The 12,032-nt window shown below is 52.5% G+C and overlaps 4 non-coding genes across 4 annotated transcripts; 1 reads left to right on the forward strand and 3 right to left on the reverse strand.

Annotated features, from left to right (window-relative positions):
• Positions 1–162: 162 nt before the first annotated feature.
• Positions 163–235, reverse strand: TRNAK-CUU (transfer RNA lysine (anticodon CUU)). The gene has a single exon. It is a non-coding gene; the product is annotated as a tRNA-Lys (tRNA).
• Positions 236–1,459: 1,224 nt separating this feature from the next.
• TRNAR-CCU (transfer RNA arginine (anticodon CCU)) lies at positions 1,460–1,532 on the forward strand. Its single transcript has one exon. It is a non-coding gene; the product is annotated as a tRNA-Arg (tRNA).
• Positions 1,533–8,003: 6,471 nt separating this feature from the next.
• Positions 8,004–8,075, reverse strand: TRNAP-CGG (transfer RNA proline (anticodon CGG)). Its single transcript has one exon. It is a non-coding gene; the product is annotated as a tRNA-Pro (tRNA).
• Positions 8,076–11,029: 2,954 nt separating this feature from the next.
• On the reverse strand, positions 11,030–11,102 carry TRNAK-CUU (transfer RNA lysine (anticodon CUU)). The gene has a single exon. It is a non-coding gene; the product is annotated as a tRNA-Lys (tRNA).
• Positions 11,103–12,032: the final 930 nt, after the last annotated feature.

Below are 12,032 nucleotides of genomic sequence, written 5' to 3' on the forward strand. Positions count from 1 at the left end.
GGATGTCTCCCCTGAAGGAAAATCACACCCAAGAACGGTATTCCCTCCTCCTCCTCCTCCTCCTTCTCGAATGAGGAGACCGGGGGTTTGTTTTCTCGGGAAGATCTTGCTAAACAGAAACAGGAGTTGTTGAAAGCCTGCTAAAGCTCAAAACGTAAGCCCCGCCCAACGTGGGGCTCGAACCCACGACCCTGAGATTAAGAGTCTCATGCTCTACCGACTGAGCTAGCCGGGCGACGGAGATCATAGCTTGGCCCTCTGTCCTTTGACCTGAGGTCTCAGATAATTCGGCTGCAGAAGCTTTAGGGCTACGACCAGAGGAAACCGAGGGCAGGGCCAGGGTTCCAATCCCTGGACAGTAGACGACTCGCCGGAGCCGCCGCAGCGGAGGAAGCGGCGCCCCTCCCCCGCCGACCTGACAGGCCTCCGCGTGGTGGGGTGGAGCGGTTTGGAACCTGGGGTCGCAGAATCCGCAGCCGCGGCGCCTGGAACCCGCGGAGTTGCGGCCGCCTCTCTCTTCGATAGCAGGCCCCGCGTCCTGGGTCGGAGCCCCGAGGGCGTTGTCTTGGGACAAGCGGCAGCGTGAGTCCGAGGGCGAGTGCGGAGGTTCCCAGCACTCCCCTGCCTCGTTCCTTGTCCGCAGGGCCGGGTGTCCTTCCCACTAGGGTCCCGCTGCCCACCTCGCGCCTCCAGCCCGGACTAGCGGAGGGTCGGAGACACCTCTCCCCAGCCAGAAAAATCCGCAGCGACCGCCTCCCCTGTGCTGTCCCCCTGTTTTCCCCTAAAAGGGGAGACTTGATGGGACCCTTCTGCCTGAAGGGGGCTTCGGAGACTTCTCGTCTTGTCCCACCTGAACCCAAAGGGTCCGAAAACTTGGGGGCGCCCGCGACTCGGGCGCAGGGCCCGTCGCCCCTAAAGCAAGCACCATACCCTCAAAGACCCAGAACGAAGTTAACCGATCTGGTCCGGTGAGCCTAACTCACCCATCTGCGACAGGGGCCGGGTCCCCCGCCCCGGGGGAGGAAACCTGGGGGAAATTTCGGGTCAGATATTACGAAGGGGAGAGTGAGTTCAGCTCGGAGCTTCGGAGTCCGGGGTCCATTCCCGGAGATGCACACGCAGGGCGGCGTCCGCCAGCCCCCGGGTTCCTCCTCCGCCCCCGCGAAGCGCGGCGGGGACGCGTGCGGCCGCGGAGCTGGGGAGGCGACGGGACCTGACGGCCGGGCACCGGGCTGCTGCTACTCCACGCCTGCGCTGGGCCCCAAACAAAGGGAGCAGCACAGCAAAATGCTGGAACGGACCTCGCCCTGAACCAGGGCCCCTTCGGCGCCAAGGGCTCGGCCGGACACCTGGAGGTTCCTACGCGCTCGGCGCGCGGTAGTCGGGGCGGGGCGGGGGTGGGGTTGGGGGAGGCCAGGGGGGCGCGGTCCTGGAAGGGAAGCCCGTCCTCTGGGGGCGCGCCCCGGTGGCCTAATGGAGAAGGCACTGGCCTCCTAAGCCAGGGATTGTGGGTTCGAGTCCCATCCGGGGTAGGGCAGTTGCTTTCTGGCGCTCCTGTGCTGGTTTCTGTCGCCAAAGACTGTTATCAGCCACGACTGAGGGCAGCAACTTCTAGGACCCCCAAGGTCGGGGGATGGGTGTTTTTTTTTTTTTAATTTATTTTATTGTGGTCATAATAGTTTATAACATTGTGAAATTTCAGTTGTACATTATTATTTGTCAGTCACCATATATATGTGCCCCGTACCCCTTATGCCCACCCCCCAACCCCCTCCCCCTCTGGTGACCACTAATCTGTTCTCTTTGTCCATGTGTTTGTTTATTTTCCACATATGAGCGAAATCAAACGGTGTTTGTCTTTCTCTGTCTGGCTTATCTCGCTTAACATAATACCCTCAAGTTCGGGATGGATGTTTCTTTACACCCGTGAAGGTGAGGACTGAAGGGAGCTGGAGCCACCCGGGGCGGACAGGGGGGATGGAGCCCACTGGGGTTTGCTGTGGGGTCCAGCGCATCTCACAGAGCGGAGAGCACACCTGCCCTCAGCCAGCTTGAGTGCTGATAGGTGGGGGTGGGGGTGAGGGTGGAGCTTTTTCTGAGCCACCACCCATTAGCCCTGTGGTTCTTCCTGGGGAGCGGGTGGGTGAGTTGGTCCTAAATCCTGGAACCTGTGAGTAAGTGGCTTTTCTAGCACTTAGGTGTTTGGGGGAAGGAACAGAATTAAGGGAGGGCTGAAAGACCCATAGTTCAGTCCCGTCAGGTCTTTGTCCCTATTTGGGTCCCAACGCAGGAAAGATAGAAACATGTAGAAGAGAATAGTCACACACATCTTCAACCTCTGAGCCCCCTGGAGTCCCACAAGAGTAATTCAGAGAGCAGAATCCTAGATTCCCTTCCCCCAAACCCCACAACTCCTGAGGAGGGTGATCCTCCACTGGCAGCTCTCTTCATTGAGAAACATGATAACCAGCAGCCCCTGGGGAACTTCTTCCACATAATGGCCTTTCCTGCTCTACCAGGACCAGGCTCTGGTCTCCCCCAGCAGGGCTGTGTCCCTAGGATTCGCCGATGGGGTGGGGTGGGGCACCGAGAATGCAGAAGTCTCAAAGACGCGGGTGTCCGCTGCAGGGCTGGCCCCCGGTGGTGGCGAAGAGCAAGCAGAAAAATGATTCAATCTTTGATATTTCAAAAGAATCATGGAATGGGTCATCCTGAGAGAAATCAGAATGTTGGAATTCACAATTATTGTCCAATTAATATGATTTATTTGAATCAAGTTTGAGAGTGGGGTCTTTTCCTTGCCTCGGGACCGATTTGCCCCAAACTGACCATGGAGCCCATCTGCCTGGTACATCCCCCCAGGTCAAGGTACACCCCAATCCTTCCCCTGAACTCCCCAGGAGCTCTGCCTGGGCCCCATGCATCTCTGCCCATATGAGCCCCCGGATGCCGCAGGTTTCCTCACCCATGGTCCAGGCTGATGAGGGGGAACACCCGGTAGGAGGTCATGGGGCCACTTGTCCGCAATCCTTGTCTATTCCCGGCTGCACTGACTTGCTCTGTGCCTGGAGGGGTAGATCCCAGGATCGGCCATGCCTGTGCCAGCCTCCCTGAGGACCTGACTCACCCCCGACTTTTTGGCACCTCCAGAAGTCCTCTGATTGAGGGTCACAGAATCAAGCCCACCTTTGATGTCAGAATTTCAGAGATACTGCTGCTGATGAGAGGACTTTAATACTAAGCAATCCCCCAATCGTGGATGTTGACACCTCAGATTTGGTGCTTCTGTGAGCGACTGGGTCCAGCTCCTGGGTGTACCTGGGTTAGGGAGGGTCTTCTGTTTTCCCCTCCACACCATAAAGACCCTCACTGCTGACCAGGCCAGAGATGTCTGCTCTGGGCCCCTGCCCTGGGTTCATTTTACCCTGAGCAGAGTAAAGTCATTTTGAGAGGATCTGACCCAGGTGAGGGCGCACGATCATTCCCGGGATATCGTCAGCCCCAGTAGTGCCGTGAAAGAGTTGGGCAGGGGTTTGCAACCTCCCTGGAGATGGGCAGCACCACTCTTGGGAGCTCTCAACTAGGTCCTCACGGCACAGCTGGCAAATAAACAGGAAAAGGAACTGCGAGGAGGGGTCGGCTTCTGCCAGTGGCTGATTTTCTTAGCGATTCTCTAGAATTCTGAGCAATAAATGGACTGAGCATTGGCTGTGCAGATCTTTATGTGGGTGCTTGGAACTGAGAACCCCTTCTGAGGTTCAGGAGAATGGGATGGGCTGTGGCTAACTAGCCCAGGAAAAAGACATTAGCCAGTGTGGGGCTCCAGATTCAGACTTGGAGACTGAGAGCCCTGTGCTCTACCGACTGAGCTAGCCAGACAGACATTAGGACCTCCTCTGTGGTTCTTCAAAAAGGAGCCTCACTCTGTCCATAAGAACAGAGTTCCTGAGTCAGAGTCAGACGCGGCGCTTTGTCCTGAGCAAAGCCCAACCAGCAGACCAGCTGTGTCTGTGGGTGGTGAGGACACATGCCCTTTGTGGATCCCAACACTGAGCGTCTAGGCCCCTGCCTGCTGTGGTTTCCATCCCAGGAGGGTCTATGAGGCCCCATAAGACTGACAGCAAAGAGAAACCCTCTCTTGGGCCACATTCTGGTTCCACTTGCAAAGTTTAAAAGCAAGACCCAAAAATATCAAACTGCTTCCAAGGAATTTAGCCACATCCTAGAAAAATGCTCAAGAATATGTATAGGAATACAAATATATCCAGCACACAACAAGGTAAGATTACAAATATCTAGCATCCAATGAAAAATTATCATACATAAAAAGAAGCAGGGAAATAATACCCATAATTAGGAGAAAATAAGTTAATAGACAGTGACTCAGAAATGAAGCAGATGACAGAATTATTAGACAAGGATGTTAAACAGTTATTATATGTTTAGGAAGCTGGAGAAAAGACTGAATGTGTTAAGTAGAGATGTGGAAGACATAAATAACCAAATTAACTTGTATAGATAAACTACAGTATTTGAGCTAAAAAGTACACTGGATGAGATTAGTGGCAGCTTTGTCATTATAGAAGAAAGGAGTAGTGAACTGAAGGCACAGCAATAGAAACTACTGAAAATAAAATCCACAGAGAGGAAAGACTGGACACAGAACACCAATGAGCTGTGGGACAATTTCAAGTGGTTTAATATGTGTGTAACTGGAGTACATGTAAATTGGAGAGACAGAAAGATGTTGGAAAAATAATAACTTAAATACTTCCAAATTTGACTAAAACTATTAATCCACAGATCCAAAAAAACTAAACAAGCCCCAAGCACAAGACATATGAAGAAAAGTACACTATCATCATCAAATTGCTTAAAATCAGTGATAAAGAGAAAAATCTTAAAAGCAGCCAGAGAAATAAGACACATTACATACAGAGGAACAATGATAAGAATAAAAGCAGATTTCTCTTCAGAAATAATGTAAGCTAGGAGACAGGAGCAACATTTTAAAGTTCTGACATTAAAAAAACTATCTAGAATGTTTACATATAAAAATCAACATACATTTTACAGACTAAAAACAAAAAAGACCATATGATCATCTCAATACATGCAGTGAAAGCATTTGACAAGTCCAACATCCATTCCTGATAAAAACTCTCCGCAAACTGGTGTGGAGGGGTAGGAGGGAGGGAAGATAATGAGTCATGAGAAAACCTTTGGAGGTGATGAATATGTTCATTATCTTGAATATGCCGATGGCTTGGGTGTACACAAATGTCAAAACTTATTGAATTGTGCATTTTAAATGTGTGTAGTCTATTATATGCCAATTATGCTTAATAAAGCTGTTTTTTTAAATGACCACAAATTCTTTGACACTCTTTCCACTGAGGGGGGGTGGTTTGTATCCCTTCCCCTGTTCTACAGTGACACTGTAGAACCTCCAAGGTTGGGTCATAAAGGGGGTTGCAGCTTCCGTCTTGTTCAGTAGAATACGTAAGTGGGAATTCCAAGTTGCCAGATAAGAAATTCAATTAGCCTGAAGTTTCCATGCTGTGAGGAAGCCCAAGCCACATGGATAAGTCACATGTAGATGCTCCAATCCACAGTCCCAGCTGAGCTCGCCCTTTCATTCATCTCAGTTCATATGACAGAATATGAGCAAAGGAGCCTCCAGAAGCTTCTAGACTTCATGTCTTCCCAGCCAAGCCCCAAATTTAACAAATACAAGTTGTCCCTGCTCTTCCTTGTTGAATTCCTGACCCACAGAATTGATGAGCATAATAAAATATTGTTTTATGCCACTAACTGTGGGAGTGTTACACAGCAATAATAACCGACAAATGGTAACTATTAAAATAAAAGATGGCGAATATTTAGTGGAAGAATTTTGAAAGCTTCTCTCTATGAACTCTGGAACAAAACAAGAATGCCTTCTATCACATTTCTATTGGAGGTTAGTGCAATAAGGCAAGAAAATTAAAAGGTGTAGATAAGGGTTGGAAATAATTACATAATACTGACATTATTTACAGATGACATGCTTGAACATGTAGAAAATTCTATAGATTAGAAATAACAGGGCCGGCCCCGTGGCTTGGTGGTTAAGTGCGCGCACTCCGCTACTGGCAGCCCGGGGTTCGGACCCCGGGCGCGCATGAGGCACCAATTCTCCGGCCATGCTGAGGCCACGTCCCACATACAGCAACTAGAAGGATGTGCAGCTATGACACACAACTATCTACTGGGGCTTTGCGGGAAAAAAAAGGAGGAGGATTGGCGGTGGATGTTGGCTCAGAGCCGGTCTTCCTCAGCAAAAAAAAAAGGCTATTAGCACAGATGTTAGCTCAGGGCTGATCTTCCTCAAAAAAAAAAAAGAAGAGAACTAATAAGTGAGTTTCACAATGTCACCGAATCCAAGATTAATATACAAAAATGTATTGTATTTTTATATATCTGCAAAAAATAGAATATCTTCAAAGTGATATAATTTACCATAGCATCAACAATATCAAATACCTAGCAAAAATTCTAATGAAAGATGTGCAAAACCTATCTCAGAAAAATATAAAACACTATGATGATAAGTTAAAGAAGATCTTCATAAACGGATACAGCACATTCATGAGTTGCAGGACAATATTGTAATGATGTTAAATCACCCTAAACTGATTGACAGAATCAACGCTATGCCAATCAAAATTCCAATCGCTATTTTTGTGTAAATTGGCAAACTGATTCTAACACTTGTATGAAAGTGCAAAAGACCAACAATAACCAAAACAAATTTGGGAGATTTACACTCCTATATCAAGATTTATCGTAAAGCTAAATTGGTTTGAGTACAAGGGTAAAGAGTACGGAACAACGCAGCGCAGTGGTAGAATCACATGTGCTCAAACTCTTGATTTGTGAAACATTTTTACACAAAGCAGTGGGGGAAAGGACCGTCTTTTAAAGAAATCGTTCTGAATCAGAGCCATCCCTGCTTAACAGATGGTGAAATTGAGGCCTGCGTGGCTAAACCTCGTGTCCAGAGCCCAGAGCCCGCGCTGGGAGGAATGTGACGCCCCCCGCGGCGGGCCCTAAACCGGAAGGGAAAATTTTCAGTTATGGGCTCCGTGAGCATTGGGACCCAGGACCTCTGTCCCTCACAACGAGAGCCATGCCTCTGGCCCAGTCCGGCCCATTATTGCGAGCCACAAACACGAGCCGCATCTATCGCTTAAAATTTTCTAGTAGCACATTTTTTAAAAATAAGTTGAAAGAAACAGGTAAAATTAATTGTAATAATATATTTTACTTGACCCAATACATCCAAAATATCATTTCAACACGTAATGAAATATCTTACTTTTCTTGTACCAAGTCTTCAAAATCTGGTGTGTATTTTACACTTAAAGCAGCACATCTCCATCGGACCAGCCGGAGGAAACAGGTGTCCAGCGAGGGAAGCGCACCAGAAGCGGGAATCATACCCCTAGACCAACGAGCCTCCCGCGTGGCAACTCTCACTAACGCTTCCTCCACAACTGTCCCCACCCATCCCCGCGCCACTCGGGTTCACTCAGAAGTGGGCTGAGCTCTCCTCCCAGCCCGGCCCTGGGCGGAGCGCTGGGGTCGCAGCGGCGAGACCCCAGGGACCCAGGTCGGCAGGAGCAGAGCGGTGCAGTCCCAGGAAGAGGGGTCCGCTGATCCGGGACCAGCACAGCGGGGCGTTCAAGGGCCCGCCTGGACCCCTGCACCTTCCGCCGCTCGTCCCCAGACCCAAGGACCCGAGACCGCACGCAGCCGAGCGACCCAGGCCAGAGCGAGGCCGCCCAGACCTGTGCGGTCAGGCCCCGGGGCTGGGGAGCAGGGGGAGGGCGCGGGGCCCGGGTCAGTGCTGGGGCTTCTCCGGTCCCGCGCAGCGGAGGCGCACGGCCGGGTGAGGTTCCAGGCTCGGTCTCCGCTCGAGGCTCCCGTCTAAAATAACGGAAAACGGAAACCTGTGAGTGGGGCTCGTCCGGGATTTGAACCCGGGACCTCTCGCACCCGAAGCGAGAATCATACCCCTAGACCAACGAGCCTCCCGCATGGTGATTGTCACTAACACTTTCTCCACAATTGTCACTACCCATCCCCGCGCAACTTGGGTCATTCCGAAGTGGGCGGAGCTCTCCTCCCAGCCGGGCCCTGGGGTGAGCGCTGGGGTCGAAGTGAGGAGACCCCGGGGGCCCAGGGCGGCAGGGGCTGAGCGGCGCAGTCCCAGGAAGAAGGGTCCGCTGATCCGGGACCGTGGTGACCGATTCCTGCCCAGGGGAGTGGGGAGCAGAAGTGTGGAAGGAGGGACGAGGGCTTGGATGAGCGGGAGGGCACCTTGCAGAAAGAGCACCTGCTCTCCAGGGGAACCGAGGCCTCAGGCTGTGACGGCCGTGGGGGCTGTGGCTTGTGGCTGGGGAGCAGGCAGGAGCAGGGGACTGGCATTGAGCAGGTCCTGGTCCCATAAGACGGGACCTGTACACTCGAATCTCTTGAGGAGAAGGGGGAGGTGATGGTTCCACTTTATATGTCCTGCTCGGGGGCTGCCAGTCTGGGTGTGGGAGAAGGAAGCACTCATAGTGGATTCCCGTTATCTCTGTTGATCCTCCAAGTGCCGTGGGTGACGGCCCCCTTGGGAGCCTCCTGCAGTTCTGGGCAAATCGTTTCCATGGGAAAGGCAAGGCAGGGCAGGTAAACAGTTTAGGACTGGCTAGTTGAATAATTCAGTGGGCTTTGGGAATAGCGGCTGTGCCTAGTGGTCTGGTGCCTGGGCCGGGGGGGTTGGGGGGGGAGGGGGGGGAATGATTTAGGGCAGGGGCAATATCTGCCTGGTGTATGAGTTAGACAAGGTCGGTGGGGATTGGTTGGTTTGCATATGAAAGGCGTGTTCGCAGGCAAATTGTTTACTGTCTCTAGGAAACAGCTAGCCCTGGGAGGGGCAGTCTCTCCCCAGCCAGCAAAGCCCCCCAAGATGTCAAACCATCATAAAATACAGAAAATAAAAACCATGATTAATACAGGTGTGAATTGCATCAAGTGTTTTTCCAAACATTTATGAAGATCACATGACTTTTCTTTTTTATTCCATTAATATGATAAATTACTTTGACAGATTTTCTTAAACATAAAACCAACCTTGCATTCCTGGACTACATCCAGCTCAGCTCTTACTTTGCATCTCCAATCTTTTAAAAAGAAGCAAAGACAATTATGCGATGGAAGTGATGGCCCTTTCTCCCTGACCCCCTCTTTGGGAAATGCTCTGGTTGGCTAACATGAGACAGAAGAGGGGGCACCAATCCCTGAGTCACCCATGGCTCTGCAACTCTCAGAAGCCAAGGACAAAGTTACCCCCAGTTCCCTTCCCCATGTACCTCTGTGACACAGGTTCATGGTTGAAAGGACAACCTCCACCGGGTGGGTGGAGTACAAATTCCGACCAGAGGCTGAAGAGAGGATGCCTCTCCATCAGGACCTGGGGTTAGTGCCGTGCCCGAGCCAATTGTCCCAGCCTCTGGTCTGCTTTCTTCTGTCTCAGCACCCCATCCCTGCCACTCCTGGGAAATGCACCCAAAGCCACTCTAAAGCCTCTGAGGTCTAGGTTTGAACCCTGCTCCAAGGACATACCTTGGCTGGTTACGGCTCCATCGGGCATTTGGAGGGACTGGGGCTACCACCTGGGAGGCTGCACTATCAGACCTGGAAATATCCCGGGTTTCCACAGCCCAGGTGCTGTGGCAAGGGCCACTGCCCAAACACTGAGGAGGTAATGACAAAGCCCCACTTCGGTTTCTAGAGCCCTGATCTCGCTTGCAAGAGTAGAGTGTTAAGAGCCTAGTGCTCTGCCCCCTGAGTTAGCTGGGGACTGTGGAGCATTGGAAGTGTTCTCTCCATGTTGATCCATGAGCTCAGCTGAACTTGCCCCTTCTTTTTCTAAGCTTCCCAGCTGCCCTTGGACCTCTTCCCCCCAGCCCTGGAACTGGGTCTCCTGGCAGAAGGGAAGAAGTTCTGACCTCGGGCTAAAGGAAGGGGGTCAGGGTTTCTTCTCTCAGTCTAAAGATGAGCAGATAGACTCTCCTGGGAGCAAAAACTCCTATTCCCTTTCCAAATGGACTCCGAGCATGAGGGCTGGTGTGTCTTACATGCCCCCATAGCCACTGCCTCTCCCCATCCCTCTACTGCATTCCTGCCACCTGGTGTCTTGGAAAAACCAGAGCCTTGTCCTGGGTCCCAGCTGGGAAGGACTGTGTTGGGAGGAAGGTCCTGCTGGCAGGCTGTCCTCAGTCTATGACTGTCACTGAAGGTAATCTTCAGAGGAAAGTCCCTGCTCTTGTAAGGGAATTGGGGAGGGGGAAATCGCACCCGTTGGGTCTCTAGTGAACTCAGAAGCCTAGGATCAGGAGGCACGAGGACCTCACTCCTTTATATTTAGTTCACATATGCACCCCCCAGGAAGGCCCAAGGAGTTAGATACAAGGCTTACATCCATCCCAGGGAGCCTGACAACTGGGCAACCCTAGTCTCCTTGACATAGTTAAGAAACATGCCCATCCGGTGGAGATGGGAAGGCATATAAGTGCCGTGTGTGGTTACTCAGCTGCAGCAGTGATTCCCCAGAGCGATGCTACTCCTGCCCAGGCCTCCTTGGACAATGGGAAACACCCTAAAATCCCAAAATGTAAATGCATCTCAGGCCCATGGGGACTGGGCTCTTTCTTGAGCAACCCACCCTCACTCCCTTGACTCTGTGGGAGTCCCCCCAGTCCTCTCAAGGTTGGTTGGTTTTCTCATTCCTTTACCAAAGCAACAGCCTTCCCAGCAGCTCTACGGTTGTGGGTAATCCTAACTCAGAGAGCAGTAGGGTCAAGTTCCTGGAATTTAGTCCATGGGTGTCTCCTCGTGGGGTTGGTCCCTGAAATTTGGGCTGTGTTTGGACTCCGTGAATATTTGTCTTGGTTAAGGCTTGAGCACCAGAGAATCCTGAATGCCTTGGCAAAAGCTGCGCCCAACGTGGGGCTCGAACCCACGACCCTGAGATTAAGAGTCTCATGCTCTACCGACTGAGCTAGCCGGGCGACTCTCCTGCAACATCCCTCAAAGGCAGAGTGAGGCACCCTGGGACAGGAAGAACACCTCCCCCCAAGGCCAGCACTCTCTGCAGTGCGCGTTCCTCAGGTCCTCGGGATTGGAAGCTCCGAGGGGGCAGGACCGCCTGGCCCGAAATTCAGAGACATTGGCAGGGAGGGAGGCACGCTGACCCAGACGGAGGCCCAGGGGTGCGGCTGCGCTGGGAGGCCGCGGCCTAGTGGCACCGAGTCACGGGAGACACACTCTCAAGTCCCTGGATCCAGAACACAGCGGGTGGCACGCTAAACCGCCTTCTTCTCTCCCAGGTCTGGGATGGAACCGAAGCTTCCCCCCTAACTGTGCCTCCCTCCTGGGAGATGGGAAGCTAGGGACCCTCTTGCAGAGGTCAGGATCACAGAGTCAAGGTCACCAGGGATAGGTAGCACAAGGCATCCTTCTGTATAATGGCTCCTAGGAGAATGGTTCCCCTGGGCCTGCGAGAGCTCCTGGGTCCAAATCCCAAACGAGTCTTACTTTCAAACTCTCAAATGTCTCCTCCTCCTGCCTCCCGCCTCGCGTACCCTCCACCCCACTCCACATCCCGCTCTAGGGCGGGCAGCGTGGCGTGAACGGGGAACACCCAAGGAACCCCAGGACCCACGGGGTGCGGCGCAGGGTCGCACCTTCTTCCTTCTTCCTTTCCAGTTGGCTTCTGGAACCTTCGCCCGTCCATGAGGGAGGACAAGCGTGGCGCCCCGAGGCCCCGAGCGTCGGTCCAGCCCAGGGATACCCCTGCGGGGGAAGGGCTGCCGGCCAGTGCCGGGACAAGGAAAGGAATTTCGGGGGACCCAGAGGCGCGCGGAGGCTTTGGGGGCCGCGCCCAGGGGAGGGTGGGCTTGGCCGAGGATAGGAGCCTCTGGGTCTTCTCGGACTCCGGC

Source organism: Diceros bicornis, chromosome 26 (assembly GCF_020826845.1).
Source record: "Diceros bicornis minor isolate mBicDic1 chromosome 26, mDicBic1.mat.cur, whole genome shotgun sequence".
NCBI classification, from domain to species: Eukaryota; Metazoa; Chordata; class Mammalia; order Perissodactyla; family Rhinocerotidae; genus Diceros; species Diceros bicornis.